The 20,065-nt window shown below is 38.6% G+C and overlaps 1 protein-coding gene across 10 annotated transcripts in view; it reads left to right on the top strand.

Moving 5' to 3' along the window:
* ENOX2 (ecto-NOX disulfide-thiol exchanger 2) overlaps positions 1–20,065 on the top strand; it is a 389,024-nt gene that overhangs the window by 182,250 nt on the left and 186,709 nt on the right. For 6 of the 10 annotated variants that reach the window (XM_071213206.1, XM_058291492.2, XM_071213207.1 and 3 more), the window contains one exon: positions 203–346. The exons of the other annotated variants lie outside the window; for them this stretch is intronic. The gene's annotated coding sequence lies outside the window, so the exon portion shown is untranslated. The remainder of the gene's footprint in view (positions 1–202; positions 347–20,065) is intronic. 10 annotated transcript variants of the gene reach the window in all.

Here is a 20,065-nt window from a genome sequence, read left to right as displayed (position 1 = left end):
TTATAAAAGCTTATATTAAAATCTGTATATGTTAACAAGATCTGTAGAAATTATAGAGAACAATAGGCTTTAAGGAATTCACCTGTTACTCCTAAACTCTTTAAGATTTAAAGGGTTTTCCACTGGTGGCTCATAAAATAACTCTGGCACAGATCCAAGTCCTTAATGGAGTCTGGATTTTGGCTTTCTTTTTTTTCCATAGGCTTGAACCAGCTGCCCTTTGACCCTGCCAGCAACAACGAGCCCCTGCAATTTGGTAGTGCCAGTGGCCCTCTGGTCACAGAAGGCCTCATTGAGAATGGAGGGGAGTCAAGCAAGAAAAGAAAGAGAACAAATACTCCTTCAGGTAAGCTAGGTGATAATGAACTCTAAGTCAGTGCTATTGAGTCAGCATTTTCCCAGGGTTTAATATCTACTGAACACTGTGCTAGGACCTGTAGAAATAAAAAAAGTATCCCATCTCCTCAAGGAACTCATGATGAGATAGAGAGTGAAAAAAATCATAAGCATGAATAATTCTGATATTAAGACAAATGATCATCAGTGCTGTAGTAAAGGTGTAAGAGAAAGGGGAAAAAAAACTGGGAGCACAAATGGCAAAGAGTTTAATTTAGCTTGGAGATCATAGAAACCTTCATGGCAGAAGTGACATTTTTAGCTCAGACTTGAAGAATAGGTAGGCTTGAAACAAGAGGAAATGGGGAGCAGACATTGATGTAGGTTGAAGGAGTTGCATGATTAAATGGATTCAATGTATTAATACATTTCTCTTTGTATCTAAGTGTGACAAGCTACCCTCACTTTTACTTCTAATGCAGATAATTGTATATATTTGCATCTGCCCATCCCCCACTCCATTTCATCCAAGATACCCCATGCCCACATGTGTTTTATGAACTTAGAAGTTTCTTTCCTAAATGTTCTATAACAGTCAACTGAATTTTTAGCCTCCTCTGCAATCTTCCCACCCCCCATGTCCCATTTACCTATTCTCAGCTCAAATTTTTCTAAAAGAGGTGAGGAAACTATAAAAGACTAGCTCTTACCTGATTATTTAATATTTTTAAATTTCATATCTTTGTTGGTAGGCTATTCATTTGGAAATAGAAACTCTGGTATGTTAAGAATGATCTGAGATTTGGGGATAGGCCTAATAGACACACTCATGAATTTTCTTTGATGGGGGGAATTTCTTGGATTTTATATATGTATTTATTTATTACTATAACTTTTACATTAAGCTTGTGACATGGATCATATTTGCAAGCATAATGTCATACCACCTTTAGATCATAGATCTTTCTACTTCTAAATCAAGATAGTTGCTAAATAGGAGTTCTAAAGTGAAAATATAGTAAAAACACCAGCCATTTGGAGCCCTAAAAAAAGAATGATTCTTGGAAAGCTATATTTTCTGGAGTATGGAAAGATATAGAGTATAGCCAAGGAACTGGCATGGGTTCTAATTCCAGCTTTGTCTCTCTTTGTGGCCTGGAGTTAATTGCTTAATCTCTCTGAGTTTCACTTTCTTCAACTGCAAAATAGAAATGACACTAAAACCTACCTATTAGAATTGTTATGACAAGTAAATCAAATGATGTGGGTAAATATCTTTGCATAGGAACTACACACAGTAATCACTTAATACGTGGTTGCTATTAGTATTATCTTTATCATTATATTTTTATATGATAACATTATGAGCTTCATCCATTTCAACATCCACATATTTCACATTTTTTGGTTAATCGGTATGTATGCTTATCGTAAATATGTATGCTTGTACATATGCATAGGTATATGTATTATGTGTAATAGTTACAGTCCTACGTTATCGAACTACACTATAATACTCCATTGTTGTCAGGTTTACTAAGAACTATAAGCCTTTTACGTCTACACTAAATTTGTCCTGGACTGTTAGGTTTTTTAGTTATTACAACCATATTGTATACATGTCCATTCTCTTTTCTGCAGTCCACAGTCACTTCTTGTTCCTCTGTGTCCCTTTGTGTAGCAGCCCCTTCTTTTCCCCTTCTATTCGCTCTTAACATTTTTATCTTATTTTTAAAAAGATACATAGATCACACAAAATATTACATTAGAAAATATAAGAGGTTCCCATATACCCCACTCCCCAACCCCCACACACTCCTCCCACATCAACAACCTCTTTCATCACTGTGGCACATTCATTGCATTTGGTGAATACATTTTGGAGCACTGCTACACAGCATGGATTATGGTTTACATTGTAGTTTGTACTCTCCCAGTCCATTCAGTGGGTTATGGCAGGATATATAATGTCCAGCATCTGTCCCTGCAGTATCATTCAGGACAACTCCAAGTCCTGAAAGAGCCCCCATATCACACCTCTTTTTCCCTCTTCCTGCCCTCAGCAACTCCCGTGGCCACTGTCTCCACATCAATGATATAATTTTTCCCATTGTTAGAGTTACAATAATTCTATAGTAAAATGCCAGTAAGCCCACTCTAATCCATATTTTATTCCTCCATCATGAGAACCCTGGAATGGCAATGCCCACTTCTTTTTTTCAAAACCAGCTTTCCAAGTTGATGTGCTAGATAAGTATGTTAAGTGAGAGTTAAATTAGCTGTAAGTAGAAGCTGCCATGGATAGATAGCAAAGAATTTAGGGCATCAACATTAAGAAATCTATTTTGGCTACTTTGAAGCCTTTTGATTGCTTATTAGTTTTTCTCCATGCTCCTGTTAAATAATATGCTAGTTTAGAGTCTGAGAGACAGAAAAAGTAGATACAACACCAGGTATTGGTTCTTTTGAGGGATAAAGAGACCCACGGGTTCTATGGTCATGGCAGATGGGGTTCACTGCCATGGCAGATGGCCCTTCTTTGGAGCCTGTTTTTCTGCGTGATGGAATTGGACTCAGAGGGGATCTCTTTTCACAAGACTTCCATGCTACTTTATTGGAATTGTAATAGGTGCTGGGGTTTAAGATATATTTAGGGGATTTGAATCTCTGGACTGATAATATGACACCCAGGCCCAGAGCCTCAACAGACTTCAGCTCCTACACTTTGATTTATTGGACTTACCCCACTGAGCTAACATGGAGTTGAAGAATGTCAACCACCACACCATGGAGCCTAGAGTGTCTACAACTGAAAGCAGGAGGAGTGCATCCAGTATCCATATGGATTCTAAGGCCCCACTTGACATAGATGTGCAATGGACACAACTAATCCAATGTCCACAGAGAAAATGTGGAATGGGTGTGGGAAGGGTAGCCATGGTGGCTGCTGGGTTTGGGGAATGGGAGGAAGAGATGAGATGTGGAGCCGGTCTCGGGACATCGAGTTGACCTGGGTGGTGTTTCACGGACAATTACGGGACATTGTAGATCCCCCCAGGGCCTACTGGATGGAACGTGGGAGAGTGTGGGCTATGATGTGGATCATTGACTATGGGGTGTAGTAATGCTCAGAGATGTTCTTACCAGGTGCAATGGATGTGTCACGATGATGGGAGCAAGTGTTGCTGTGGGGGGAGTGGGGGGTGGGGGCGGTGGGGTTGAATGGGACCTCATATTTTTTGAATGTAATTTTTAAAAATAAATAAATAATTTAAAAAAAAGTAATATGCTAGTTTAGCATAATACCTCCCAAAATGAAGTTAACTCATGTGACCGGGGAGAGTGGTCTGCATTAATCTGAACTTTGAACTAACTTTAAAGAATTACAATTTTATTTCTTATAAGCATATTCAGTGAGAGCAAAGTAACTGTCACAGAAATGGGATTTTAACAGTAGATAACATATAATATTATAATTAGCAGAATCAGTTTCCTATGCTTAAGTTCTTATTAAAAAAAACAAAACAACAATAACAGTAGGTTCTTTTAAACAGGTAAAATTAGCCCCTGGTATGTTAAATTATATCCCTTGCTATCTTATTTACACTATATGCTTAATGAACCCTTCTTTGTAAATAGCACAAAGGGAATTCCAGTCCAGTTTAAATGACAACAAATTCCAAATTAGTGTAATTCAAATTAATAAGATTTTACTATACAGGGAGTCTCTCATAATTGTTCAGCTGGCAATCTTGTGGTATTGTAAAAGGGAAGATTGCTTTGTAATATTATTTTCTTCTTTTGTAGTACCGGGAAAAGGTAGAGGGAAGATATTTTATGGGTAGGAATTTCCCTTGCATTTGTCACAGTCCCCTTCATCTTGGCAAGGAGGGAAGCTATGGTTGGAAGTTCTTATAGGAGCTACCAGCCATTTCAGGTTTAAGCTGCAATACAAGTCCAATCATCACATCACTCACCCTGTGACACCTTTGATTTCAAGGCCCTCTCTCTCTCCTTTCTTTCATTTCAAATGAGGGGAAGAATCTGTATGCAGCTTCAGTTCCTTACTACACATTTCTTTCTCCTTCCTTTTTCATCCCTCCTACCTGCTTCTAAGAAGCTAACTGCTCTCCTTTTATGTTGAAACTGATTTCTTTTAAGTCACCAAGAGCCTCTGAATTGTCTGCTTGGCAGACTCAACCACCTTAAACTCCTTGCTTCATCTCAACTTCTCCCTTCCTCAACAGTATGTTTCGCAGGTTCTTCTTCCTTTATTGTCTCCCTCAAGTATTCTTTATCCTTTTCTTCCTCTTTCCACTGTGAATGTACTGTCTGTGTTGAAAGATAGGCTTGTACTTAAATACATGACACCCAATACTAAGTAATGTTGCCAAAGCACATGAATGTTGAATAGTATGAACTATTTTTGCATTTGAAATAAAGAATTAATCCCAACAATTCAAGAGCTCATGGAAGACCCTTTGATTCAATAATAATTTGTATTGGTGTGGTGATTCTTTCTTCCTCTTGATGTATTTTCATACTTATCCCATTTTAAAGATGAGGTCTTAATAACCAAAAGAGGAGAAATTGACTTTAAATAAGGAGAAATAGCATCACCAGGTATTAAGACCTCCAAAAAGTATTTAGTCCTGATTATAGACCCCCAACTCAGTTCTTACAGTTCCTTTAGAATTTCTGGAAATCAAGCTGAGAATTGACCAATATAAAAGTAAATGGTTCCATCACTGCTAAGGCTAGATTAATAAGAGGAAATGGGACTACAAAGCAGCAAAGAGAGGTTTGGTCAGACTTAAGGAAAAACTATACTGAAATGGGTTTTCAGGAGAAGTTGTTCAAGTTCACTTGGAAGAGAAATATAGAAATGAAATGAGCATTCCTCTGCCTGGGGGTGCTTTTTTATTCTTTCTTATCTAGAAGAAGGGTAATGAACCAGGAAACTTTTCTATGACACTTAACTCTTTGATTTACCTCAAACTCACAGGACTGAGATTTTTATTTCACATATACTTTGAAGTCCACAAGTGAAGGCATTGATTGTTTTTAAAGAGAGAAAAGGTCTTCATTTTATATCTTGGTATGTGATATTTCCAGCATGTCAGCTGAATTATTATATTTCCAAACGCAAGAAGAGCTTATTGTTCCTTCAGATGGAATTAAAATAAGAAAAAGAGTAGACTAATAGCCTTACTCAGTTTATTTATTCCTTTGGAAATTTTATCTGATTAGAGTTTTGAGAAAAAAACTATATCTTGATAACTAAAGAATCAAAAAAAGCTGGCTTCTTTCTCAGGTTTGATAGAAACTCAGTGTGTAATTTTTCAACGTTAAGGACTCAGGTTAGGGGGCTGTAAAAGTAAGAAGATTGTGGGTGGCACAAAGGAGGCAGTAGAGAAAAGTAGCAAATGCATCTCTCTTAAATTGCCCCAACCCCTGGAATCGCTTTGGAATGATTTTGTGACTTCAATGTACCTAAATCTGTAGGAGTTCTTCTCCTAGCAGACATGAACCATGAGTCAGTCTCATGTGTTGGTAATGTCGAGGCTAGTGGTAGATGTTGAATCATAGTATTTTAGAGTTGGAAGCAACCTTGTCTAACCATCATTTTTATGAATGAAGAAACCTGAGAAGGAGCTCATCTACAGTCCCAACATTAATTAGTGACAGAAACAGAGCTAGTATTACCAGGCCTATGTAATCATTTCAAATTTGCTTAAACTGTGGCATGTGATTTATTCATTTTCAGGGCAGCAAATGTGTCTATAACTTAGAAGTGCCAACTTCCCCACATGCTACAGTATTACGTGATTTGTACCAAACTAACACAGTGGTATTGAGAACCCCATATCTCGTTTTGCTTGCCACATAGAGGTAGACTCTTTGATCTGGAGATAGAAAAGGAGTTTGAAATTGGCAAACACCAATGAGGGAATTGCTTCTGTGGGGATGAACTCCAGCGGCTCAGCAAATCACCAAAGAAACTGTGACACCTGCTTACTTGGCAGGGGACAGTGGGCATCCCCCATCCCACTTCACCTGTAAGGCTACTCCATCCAAATAGGAGAACTTTTTATATTCATGTTTGGTCTGTGATTTAAACTTCCTTGCATAATTTTGTCTAGAGGATCCTTTCAATTTCTTGATTGTTTGGGAAAGAATTGCTGACAAAAATAAGCTTTAGGTTCAGTAAAACTGAAGTTCAGAGTAAAAGGATTCTTAGATTTGGGGAGGAGGTTTTAATCTCCCACTAGCTTAGTAATGTTATCAAATCAACTGTCATTCTTCTCTTTGGGACCTGTAAGGGTTTTCCTGAGCTTAATAAGAGAAAGAAGCATACTTAGACATGTAGTAAAAAGAACAATGAAAGACTGTGGCTTTAGTCCTGGATTCACTACTTATTATTATTTGTCTTTTGACCTTGGGTAAGTCAAAGAAGCCTTTTTAAAACCTTACTTTCCACATTTGTCTAATGGCAGAAAGCATTTTGAATACTGTCAGATACTACTCTTAGACTTCCTGCTGCTTCTTGGAGTTTTAGAGTGTAAAGTAATCATACTGTTTTTCTATTTCCGGTTCTGAGTCAAACTGAGAACAACAAAAATAGCCATGTGTGGAACAAACTATGGTATCAGCTTTTTTCCCCTTTATTAGAGAGTGTAGGTTTATAGAACAATCACGCATAAAACACAGGATTCCCATAAACTGCCCTGTTATTAATAGCTTGTCTTGGTGTGGAACATTTGTTACAATTGATGATAGCACATTTTTATAATTGTACTATTAACTATAGTCCATGGTTTAACATAGGGTTCCCTGTTTGTGTAGTATAGTTCCATAGATCTTTTAATCATTTTTATTCTGTTACCTTGTATACAATCTAACATTTCCCCTTTTAATCATATGCAAATATATGATTCAGTGTTGTTAATTGTATTCAAAATGCCATACCACCATCACCATTATCCATCACCAAAACTTTCCATCATTCCAAACAGGAATCCTTTTCATTTTAAGCTTTACCTTCCCATTCCCTTTCCCCACACCATCCCCTGGTAACCTATAATCTAGATTCTGACTCAGCGAGATTGATTATTCTCATTGTTTCAAATCAGTGAGATCATACAATATTTGTACTTTTGTGTCAGGCTTATTTTCTCAGCATGATGTTTTTGAGATTTATCCATGTTGTTGAATGTATCAGGATTTCATTCCTTTTTATGGCTGAATAATATTCCTTTGTATGTATATACCACATTTTACTTATCCATTCATTGATTGATGGGCATGTGGCTTGCTTCCATCTTTGAACAATTGTGAATAATGCTGCTATGATCATCAGTGTGCAAATATCTGTTCAAGCCCCAGATTTCAATTTTTGGGGGGTACATACCTAATAGTGGAATTCCTGGGTCATATGGTAGTTCTATACTGAGTTTTCTCAGGAACCGGCAAAATGTTTTCATAGTGGCTGTACCATTTTACTCTACATCCTCTCCAACACTTGTAACTTACCGTTTTTTAATAGCAGCCATTCTAATGGGTATGAAATGTTATCTTATTGTGGTTTTGAATAAAAACAAAGTAGACAACATAAATAAAATGGACAAATTCCTAGATACACATGAACAACCCACACTGACCCTAGAAGAAACAGAAGACCTCAGCAAACCAATCACAAGTAAAGGTATTGAAACAGTCACCAAAAATCTCTCCAAAGTGAAATGTCTAGGACCAAATAGATTCACAGGCAAATTCTACTAATTCGTTTAAAGATAATCTAATACCAATCTTAAACTCTTCCAAAAATTGTACAGGAAGGAATGTCATCAAACTCATTCTATGAAGCTATCACCCTAATACCAAAGCCAAAGAAAGATATTAAAAAGAATATGACACATCAATTTCTTTAATGAATATAAATGCAAAAATCCTCAAGAAAATACTTTCTAACTGAATCCAAAATCACATAAAAAAATTTTATACCGTGATCAAGTGGGCTTCATGCCAGGTATGCAAAGGTGGCTCAACATAAGAAAATGGGGAGGCGGGGCGAGATGGCATCTGAGTGAGTGCACCTTGCGGTCACTCCTGCGAAGAGGCACCGAAATGCGGTTGAAGTCTTACCAGAGTAGGCTGTCTTGGGGGCTTGCAGGGCAGAGGGTGTGTGGACATCGATTTGAAGAGAGAGTGGCAGAGATGGTGCTTGCTAAAGGTAGAATTGTGGCTTGTAAGTACAGAGTTCTGAAGCTGTGGACTAGTGGGACCCGTCCCCCTGGGGCTTGGGGCTGCTGTGTTTCCTGAGAACTGTCGGTTGTGCGGTGGCGTTCCTGGGCCCCGTGGGCCCCGGATGGGTGGTCCCCAGTTCTGTGTCCCCTGAGCCCCCATAGGCTGTGTTCCGTGTACCTAACGTGCCCTGAGTCTGCAGAGTCCCAGACTTCCCTTTCCCAAGTTCAGCGCTCCTGGCGTTCCCAGATTGCCCTAACCCTCCGGTTTTGGACTGACTCCGTGAGTGGGAGGGATTCCATGGGGTGTGCAGTAGGAAGGCCTGTCTAGTGTGGGTTCGATTTTCTGGTGTCCCTCCCCCCTTTTTTTTTCTTTTCTTTTTTTCTTTTTTTTGGCTTGGAGGAACATAACAGCTGGTGTGGGGAGAGTCTGGGAAGAGAGGAGTGGCGAATCTGATGAGAAAGCCCATTTCACCTAAATACCCTGGGATAGGAACCTTGGCCTGGGAGAAGGTGGAGTCAGAAAATCAACAAGCCCTCTCATAGCATACCTAAAGGAGAGGGACTGTAGGAGCTGCTTTCCAAGCCTCCAATAGCATGCTTGGGGTTCCTGGTGAGGTGTGGGTGCGCTCTCTATGGAAATTAAGAGTCATTGTTTTCTGTGCAGAGCTGATTCAACAAGGACCCACTTGAATCTCCTACTGGACCTCTCAGGCAGCTTTCCTGCTGCCTGGGAGAGAGGGAAGTGAGGAAGGGAGAAAAGGGGGAACGTCAGATCCCTAAGCGTTTTATTTAACTACAAACAGGATTCCTTGCTTGATACTTTCCCTAGTATTTGGTTGGTTTTTCCTTGTTTTTCCTTCCTCTTTATCCCCCCAAGGCCCTTTCCTTTTTCTTTCTTTCTCTTTTTCTTTGTCCTCCTTACTTCCCCATTCCTTTTTGTCCCTTTTTTGTTTCTCTTTCTTTCTCTGCTTTCTTATTTTTCTTACATTTGGTGCTGAGGGAGAGCTTCACATTTGCTGTATTTCCTCATCATCCATTTACTCCTTTCTGTGTGTATTGATTTTGGCCACCAACTCTGTTCTTTTCCTCTACATCTTTCTATCCTACATCATTTATTGTTTCTCTTACATTGCACCTCTCTTTGTTTGCCCCGCTATTATTTTGACTTTTTATTACAAATATTTTTGTTCTGTTTTCTGCCTTATATTCACTCCTTATATTATTGTCCTCTCTTTTCTCTTTCCCTCACTCCTGAACACACAGGCCTTTTAATTCACACTGTATTCCTCCCCATATTCAGATTTTTACATACTCTACTTTTGTTACTGTTATAACTCTACATACCTTATATGAGTCTCATGTCCATTCTCCTATATCTCACATGGTTCCTCTGTTAATATTTACTATCAATACTACTATTATTCATTTTCTTTTCTTATTCCTTTGGCTTTCTCTTGCCCTAATATTTTCCTTCAAGTAAACTTAGCCACGAAAAGGAAATACAATAAGAAGAACAAAGTGACAAAGAGAAGACTTAACACGCACGCAAAAACAACAACTAAATAAACTCCAAAGTAGACAAAGAAGCTAAGCAGCTGCCTAAACCCATCAAGATAAAATGATGACCATACAGCAACAAAAAACTACAAAACAAACCAATAATCAGGAAACCATGCCCCAATCCAATGAACAAATTAAAAACCAGGAAGAGGAGCAGAATATCGAACAAGTAATTAAAGATTTCAAAACATATATTAGGGACCAATTTGATGAGGTGAAGGAAGAGATTAAGAATATGAAGAAAACAATTGGAGAGAATACAGAAGAAATTGCAATTATACACAAAAATATAACGGATAGGATAGTGATGAACAGGACAGTTCAAGAAATCAAAAATACACTCTTAGCAAATAACAGCAGGATCGAACAAGCAGAGATTAAGTGATGTGGAAGACAGTACATCTGAAATCAAATACATAGTAGAACTAGGGGATAAAAAGATAGAAAAAATCCAGCAGGGGCTAAGGGACCTGAATGACAATGCAAAACGTGCAAACATATGTATTATAGGCATCCCAGAAGGAGAAGAGAAGGGAACAGGGACAGAAGGGGTGTTGGAGGAAATAATGGCTGAAAATTTCCCAAACCTATTAAAGGAGATGGATGTACATGTCCAGGAACCACAACACACCCCAAACAGCATAAATCCTAACAGGCCTACCCCAAGACATATACTTGTCAAGTTATCCAACACTCAAGTCAAAGAGAAAATACTAAAAGCAGCAAGAGCCAAAACAAACTTGCAACTCCTACACTCTGGTTTATTGGACTTACCCACTCAGCTAACATGGAGGTGAAGAAGGTCAACCACCACACCAGGGAGCCAAGAGTGCCTACAACTGAAAGCAGGAGGATTGCATCCAGCATCCATTTGTAATCCAAGCCCCCCTCTTGACATAGATGTGGAATGGACACAACCATTCCAAGGTCCACAGGATTCAGCAATAGAGTATGGATTAGAGTGGATTTACTGATATTCTGTTCATGAACTATCGTGATTAGTAATTGAAGAAAATGGGGCATTGGTGTGGAGAAAGTGGCCATGGTGGCTGCTGGGGGTAGGAAATGGGAGGAAGAGATGTGATGTGGAGGTGTTTTCGGGACTTGGAGTTGTCCTGAGTGGTACTGCGGGGGCTGTTACCAGACATTCTATGTCCTCCCATGGCCCACTGGGTGGACTGTGGAAGAGTGTGGGCTATGATGTGGACCATTGACCATGAGGTGTGGCGGTGCTCAGAGATGTATTCACCAAGTGCAATGAATGTCTCATGATAATGGAGGAGGTTGTTGTTAAGGGGGGAGGAGTGGAGTGAGGGGGCTGGGGCGTATATGGGGACCTCATATTTTTTTGGGGGGGGGACCTCATATTTTTTAATGTGACATGAAAAAAATAAAGACAAACAATAAATAAAAGCAGAAAGAATAAAGAGAACCATCACATACAAAGGAGGATCCATAAGATTAAGTGCAGATTTCTCACCTGAAACCATGGAGGCAAGAAGATAGTGGTAAGACAAAGTCATACCACTAAAAGAAAAAAAATTTCCAACCGAGTATACTCGATCCAGCAACATTACAATTCAAAAATGATGGAGAGTTCAAAATATTCACAAGTAAACAGAAACTAAGAGAGTATGCCAACAAGAATCCTGCTCTTCAAGAAATACTAAAGGGAGTTCTGCAGGAAGAAAGAAAAAAACAAGAGACCGAGTTGGAAGAGAGTGTAAGAGCAACTAAAAAGATGAAAACAGAAAAAGAAAATAAACAGAATATGAGAAACACAAATCCAAAGAAAATATGATGAATATAAGTAATTCCTTGAAAGTAATAACACTGAATGTCAGTGGATTAAACTCACCTCTCAAGACACTCAGACTGGAAGATTGGATAAGGAAATATGACCCATCTATCTGCTGTCTGCAAGAAACACATCTTAGACTCAGGGAGTCAAGGAGATTGAAAGCGAATGGCTGGAAAACAATCTTACAAGCAAACAACCCAAAAGCAGCAGGAGTAGCTATATTAATATCAGACAAAATAGACTTTAAATGCAAAACAATTGTGAGAGTTAAAGATGGATGCTACATACTAGTGAAAGTGATCATCTTTCAAGAAGAAAGAACAATCATAAATATTTATGCTCCTAATAAGGGTGCCTCCAAATATGTGAGGCAAACACTGGAAAAATGAAGTGAAGAAAGAGATGCCTCTACAATTCTAGTGGGGGAGTTTACTACACCACTATAAACTTTGGACAGAGCATCTCAAAAGAGAATCAATAAAGAAACAAAGACTTTGAACAGTATATTTGAGGAGCTGGACCTAATAGTCATATATAAAACATTACACCCAAATACAGCAGGATATACATTCTTCTCAAGTGCACATGGATCATTCTCCAAGAAAGTCCACATGCTAGGCCACAGAATATGTCTCAATGAATTCAGAAAGATAGAAATTGTACAAAATATTTTCTCTGACCACAGTGGAATGAAACTGGAAATCTGCAAGAGCCAGAGACCCAGATTTAGCATGAAGATTTGGAAGTTAAACAACACACTCTTAGAAAAACAGTGAGTCAAGGAGGAAATTGCAAAAGAAATTAATAACTACCTTGAAACTAATGAAAATGATAGCACAATGTATCCAAACTTATGGGATGTAGCAAAAGCAGTACTGAGAGGGAAATTTATAGCCATAAATTCATACATAAAAAAGAAGAAAGAGCTAAAGTTGAAGAACTAAATGAACGCTTGGAGGAATTAGTTAAAAAACAACAAACTAACCCCAAAGGAAGAAGAAAGAAAGAAATAACAAAAATGAGAGCACAACTAAATGAAATAGAAAATAAGAAAGCACTTGAAAAAATACACAAAACCAAGAGCTGGTTCTTTGAGAAAATCAATAAAATTGAAAAACCCTTAGCTAGATTAACAAAGAGAAAAAGAGAGAAGATGGAAATACACAAAATAAGAAATGAGAAAGGAAATATCACCACTGATCCCACAGAAATAAAGACTATCCTAAGAGGATACTTTGCAAAACTATATTCCAACAAAAACAACAATTTAGATGAAATGGACAAATTCCTCGAAACTCATAAGCAGCCTACATTGACAAAAGAAGAAGTTGACGACTGCAACAAACCAATCACAAGTAAAGGGATAGAATCAGTCATTAAAAACCTCCCAACTAAAAAGAGCCCCGGGCAAGATGGCTTCACAGGTGAATTCTACAAAACATTCCAGATAGAACTAACACCAATCTTGCTTAAACTCTTCCAAAAAATCAAAACAGAAGGAACATTGCTAACTCATTCTATGATGCCAACATTATTCTAGTACCAAAGCCAAACAAAGACAGCACAAAAAAGGAAAATTACAGGCCAATCTCTCTAATGAACCTTGATGCAAAAATCCTCAACAAAATTCTTGCTAATTGTATTTAACAACACATTAAACAAATTACACACCATGACCAAGTGGGTTTCATTCCTGGTATGCCAGGATGGTTCAACATAGGAAATTCAATTAATGTAATACACCACATAAACAGATTGAACGAAAAATCACATGATTATATCTATAGATCCAGGAAAAGCATTTAACAAAATACAGCACCCTTGATAAAAACACTGCAAAAGCTCAGAATAGAAGGAAACTTTCTGAACATGATAGAGAGTATATATGAAAAACCCACAGCTAACATCATTTACAATGGTGAAATCCCAAAATCTTTCCCTCTAAGATCAGGAATAAGACAAGGATGTCCACTATCACCCCTCCTATTTAACATAGTCCTAGAAGTACTTCCTTGAGCACTGAGGCAAGAATCAGACATCAAAGGCATCCAAATTGGAGAGGAAGAATTCAAAATTTCACTATTTGTAGATGATGTGATCCTATACATAGAACACCCTGAGAAGTCTACAACAATGCTTTTAGAACTTAAAAATGAGCTCTACAAAGTTGAGGGTTAAAAGATAAATGCACAAAAATCAGTAGCATTTCTGTACACCAATAATGAGCAATCTGAGGAGGAAATCAGGAATCAAATACCATTCATAACAGTAAATTAAAAAATCAAATACCTAGGAATAAATTTAACTAAAGAGGTAAAAGACTTATACACATAAAACTACACAACACTGTTCAAGGAAACCAAAGAAGACCTAAATAAATGGAAGAATATTCCCTGTTCATGGATAGGAAGACTAAATATTATTAAGATGTCTATCCTACCAAAACTGATCTACGCATTCAATGTAATCCCAATAAAAACCAACACATTATTCTTTAATGAACTAGAGAAACTAACTAGGAAATTTATTTGGAAAGGAAAGAGGCCCTGAATAGCCAAAGACATTTTGAAAAAGAAAAATGAAATTGGAGAAATCATACTACCTGACTTCAAAACATACTACAAAGCTACAGTAGTGAAAACAGCATGGTATTGCCACAAGGATAGACACATTGACCAATGGAACCCAATTGAGAGTTCTGATATAGATCCTCATATATACAGCCATATGGTATTTGACAAAGCCACCAAACCATCTCAAATGGGAGAAAATGGCCTCTTCAACAAACGGTGCCTAGTGAACTGGATATCCATATGTAAAAGAATGAAAGAGTGTTACCAACTCACGCCTTATACAAAAATCAACTCAAGAGGGAACAAAGACCTAAATATAAGACACAAGACCATAAAGACCTTGGAAAGCAGTGTAGGGAAGCATCTACAGGACCTTGTAATAGGAAATGGCTTCATGAACTTCACAACAAAAGCAAAAGCAGCAAAAGAACAAATAGATAAATGCGACTTCCTCAGAATTAAAGCCTTGTGCACCTGAAACGAGTTTGTCTGGAAAGTGAAAAGAGAGCCTACACAATGGAAGAAAATATTTGGTAACCATATATCTGATAGGAGACTTATATCTTGCATATATAAAGAGCTCCTATATCTTGAAAATAAAAAGACAAACAGCCCATTTAAAAAATGGGAAAAATATTTGAACGGACTGTTCTCCAAAGATGATATACAAATGACTAAAAAACACTTGAAAAAATGCTCACAATCCCTAGCTATTAGGGAAATGCAAATCAAAACAACAATGAGATACCATCTTATTCCCATAAGACTGGCAGCTATCAAAAAATCAGAAGACTACAATTATTGGAGAGGATGTGGAGGAACGGGAACACTCATCCACTGCTGGTGGGAATGCAGAAGGATCCAGTCATTCTGGAGGACAGTTTGGCGGTTTCTCAAAAAACTAGCTATAGATTGGCTTTATTACCCAGCAATTCCACTGTTGGGTATATACCCAGAAGATCTGAAAACAAGGACACAAACAGATATATGCACACCAATGTTCATAGCAGCACTAGTCACTATTGCCAAAAGTTGGAACCAACCCAAATGCGCATCAACAGATGAATGGATAAATAAAATGTGATATATACATACAGTGGAATACTACTCAGCTATAAGAACAAATACAGTACAAACACATGTGATAACATGGGTGAATCTTTAGAAACTTATGTTGAATGAAGCAACCCAGGCATTGAAGGGCAAATACTACATCACCTCTCTGATATGAAATAAGTAAATGAAGCTGTCTCAGAGAGGTAGAGACTAGATGATAAACTTTAAGGTAGTTGGAGGGTAGAGGAAGGCTGTGAGCTGACAGCTACTTGGGTGAAATCTATGATAAGCTGGAGGTAAGTATTAGTACAGGGAAAGGATAAAATGGGGCATAGGGATAACTTTGGGTGTGGCTGCGTGGGCTTTAGGGGTGCTAGAGATTGGTGGATAGGTCAGATTGCCCAAGAAATTGGGGAGAAGGTGAGGGGAACAATTAATCATGGGAGATTGTCAGGTATGTGGTTGAAATTGTGGTGTCGAGAAAACTCTTTAGAGAATGTAATATGGAAGGTTGCCTGTTTGGGATGCTTAATGGGGGGGTGGGCTCTGACACAGGGCAAGCTTCAGGGGAGTGTGTGAGTGCTCATTTTGTCAGAGTGGATTATATCATTGGGTGGAAAACCATACAATGAGAGTGAAGGTATATCCACATCCTGGGGAGGACTGATGTTCTCAAACAGGGGGAATTGTATCTTTTGAGAGAATCGGTGGCTCCCAAAGAGCTAGGGCAGTCAAGTATGTCAAGCCCTCAACATTTTTGCAAGTATCTCTGAATATGGTCTCTCAAGTAATGAAGATTGATTGTCATATTGGGCCCTGAGGGGAGGGGGAAAGAGGTGTTCAATACACCAAATCAGGGTAACTGTGGGGCAATCACAGTGTTCCACAAGATCATGCACTGATGGATAAAGGTCATGTTAAATTACACCGAAAATATATGAAAGTCTATAGGCTAAAATGTAAACCATAATGTAAACCCAAATCAAACCATGTTTGAAAGCTATCATTTCAATGTCTGTACATTAGCTGCAGCAAATATAATATGAACATGTAAAAAGATCACTTTTGGGGAAGGGACAAAGGGTTTGATGTTGGATATGTGGGAGTACCATATATTGTATATTTGAATTACTGTGACCAAAACTTATGTCAAGAGAACTTTAATAATCAGGAAAAAAAAAAGAAAGAAAGGAGGTGGACACTGAGGAAGAAATGGAAGAATTGCTTTGCCAGTGTACATACAGGGCAACACCTGTAGCAGTGATGAAAGGAAAATGTGAGAAACAAAGCTTTTTCATTTTTTCATTTCTTTGATACCCCAATTTATTTTTCCTATATTTAATTTTTCTAAATTTTTATGTATTCTATATCTGACCTTTAAACCCATCACTATATTCCTTTTTTCTATTAATGGAACCTGGCAATATATTAGGCTTCCTTTTTGAAGAAGTTTTGGACTACAGAGAGGTTCAACTATGGTGGGGGAGGAGCGCTTGTGTGGGTTGTCATTGGTGAGGGGCACACGGTTGGGAGGGAATTCTCCAGGGCTTGTATAGATGTACCTAAAAAGGTTTGGATATTGTCATAGTGGTTTCAGTTGGAAACTACAGCTGAGAGTGCTGAGTTCCTGACCAGGGTAGCTCTCTCACATTCCCCAATGGAACAATAACAATCCCCCAAGTGCAATGTCAAAGACCAATAAAGATGGATGGTCCAATGATGAGCCCTTGATACTGATGGCTCCAATTATGAGCCTGTGTGCCTGAAATATGAACTAGACCTATAGCTGTGGGGTGCCTATGAGTTACCTCCTGAGAGCCTCCATGTTGCCCAAATGTGGCCACTCTTAAGCCAAACTCAGTATGTACATGCACTGCCTTCCCCCCAGCATGGGACATAACTCCCAGGGATGAGCCTCCCTGGCACTGAGGGATTATAACCAAGCACCAGCTGATGATGTAACTACAAAAAGACCATGAACAAAAAGGTCAACTCAGACCAGCAGAATATCTCAGCCTACATGTAATATCAGGTGTTAGAAACTGCTTTTTGACTTTGGATAAAAAGGGGGAAATGGAAAGGACAAGTGAGTTTATATGGCTAAGAGTCTCCAAAAAAGAGACGGGAGGTCATCAGGGGGTGATGCTTATGCATTCCTCAGCAGGGTTCCAGAGATAGCCAAGGTAGATTGAAACCCAGGTGCTGGTTCTCCTGAGGGCTGCAGCGACCCACAGGTTCTATGGTCAAGGCAGATGGCTCTGGAGTTCAAGGCCATGTCAGTTGGCCCCTTTTTGGAGTTTGTGTTCCTGAATATGATGGAGTTGGACTCAGACATGACCTTTCTACACATGCTACTTCTGTTACTTTTACCAGACCTGTGTTTGGCATTTTGGTTGGTGTATACTCAGCAGACCTGAATCTCTGAACTGTCCATGTAATGGCCAGGCCCTGGGCCTCAGCAGACTTGCAGCTCCTAACCTCTGGTTTCTTGGACTTACCCTGGCCAGCTGACAGGGGGGTGAAAAGGGTCAACCACCACACCAGGGAGCCAAGGGTACCTACAGCTGCAAGCAGGAGAATTGCATCCATCATCCATGTGGAATCTAAGACCCCTCTTGATGTAGAGGGAGACTGGATATAACCATCCCCGGGTCCACAGGATGGAGGAATAGAGTATAGATTAGAGTGGACTTACTGGTGTTCTGCTGGGGAACTATTGTGATTAGTAAGGGAAGAAATTGTAATAGTGATGTGGAGAGGGTGGCCACAGTAGCTGCTGATTGTCTGGAGAGGAAAGAAGAGATATTGTGTGGGGCCATTTTCAGGATTTGGAGTTGTCCTAGGTGGTGCTACAGGGTCAGATGCTGGACGTTGTGTGTCCTGTCATGGCCCACTGGGTGGACTGGGGGAGAGTGTGGACTACAATGTGGATGACTGTCCATGTGCTGCAGTGGTTCTCTAGAATATATTTGCCGGGTGCAGTGGATGTGTCTCAATGATGGAAGAGTTTGTTGATGTGCGAGTGGTGGCATAGGTGGGGTGGTGGGTATATGGGGGCCTCATATTTTTTGAATGTAACATTTAAAAGAAAATAAAGAAGAAAAAAATTTCAAAAAGAAAAAAAATGTATCAGTGTAATAGACCACATTAATAAATTAAAGAAGAAAAATCATATGATCGTTTCAATTGATGCACTAAAGGCATTTGACAAAATAAAACACACTTTGATAAAAACACTCTGAAAGATAAAAATAGAAGGAAATTTTCTCAATGTGATAAAGTGCATTATTAACAATAGCCAAAAGTTGGAAAAAAAACAGGTGTCCTTCAACTGATGACTGGATTAACAGACTGTGGGATATACACACAATAGAATATTACACAGTGGTAAGAATAAATGAAGTCATGAAACCTGTCACATGGATGAACCTGGAGGACACTATGTTGAGTGAAGCATGCCAGACACAAAAGGACAAATACTGTATGATTGCAGTATTTGAACTAAATATATTATGAAATATAAATATATTATGTGAAATATGAATATGGGTAAAATTACATATATAAGACCGTTTTTCCTTGAAGCTGAGCAAACATAGGTTAATACTACAAAATGTTAATATTAGACAAAACAAAACATTGTACTAAGTAAATGAGACTAGACACGGAGTACTACATATTTTATGATTCTATTTACATAAAAAGTAAATATAAATCAATTTATATAGATGAAATTAGATTAGTGGTTATGTAGGACTGGGGAAGGAATGCTAAGCGGTGTTGAGTCTTTCTTTTTGGAGTAGTGAAATTTTTCTAAAATTTTTGAAATGAATGTACAACATTTTGATTATACTAAAAGTCATTGATTATACACTTTAGATAGATCATATATTCACATACCATGAAAATATCTCAGTAAACCTGCTTAAGAAACAAATAAATAATTGTGCAAGAAAAGCCAGAAATAGCAGCAGGGGAAACAGAGATTGAGAGGTGAGGAATTTTCTTGTTTGTTTGTTTGTCTGGTTTTTGTTTATTATTATTATTATTGAAATAATGAAAATGCTCTAATAATGATTAAGTGATAAACACACAACTATGTGATAATACCAGATAACATTGGTTGTACACTTTGGATGAATTGTATGCTTTAAGTGGCCATGGTGGCTGCTGGGTGCAGGGAATGGGAGGAAGAGATGAGATGTGCAGGCATTTTCGGGACTTGGAGTTGTCCTGGGTGGTGCTCCAGGGACAATTGCCGGACATTGTATGTCCTCCCATGGCCCACTGGATGGAACGTAGGAGAGTGTGGGCTATTGGTGAGGTCCACAGGCCAGGGGGTGCAGCGATGCCCAGAGAGGTACTCACCAGATGCAATGGATGTGTCATGATGATGGGGGAGAGTATTACTGTGGGGGGAGTGGTGGGGTGGGGGCAGTGGGGGTGAATGGGGACCTCATATTTTTTGAATGTAGTATTTTTTTAAAAAATGA

This window comes from Dasypus novemcinctus, chromosome X (genome assembly GCF_030445035.2).
Source record: "Dasypus novemcinctus isolate mDasNov1 chromosome X, mDasNov1.1.hap2, whole genome shotgun sequence".
NCBI classification, from domain to species: Eukaryota; Metazoa; Chordata; class Mammalia; order Cingulata; family Dasypodidae; genus Dasypus; species Dasypus novemcinctus.
Note: the sequence above shows the minus strand (reverse complement) of the source record. Positions and strands in the feature narration are given on the sequence as shown.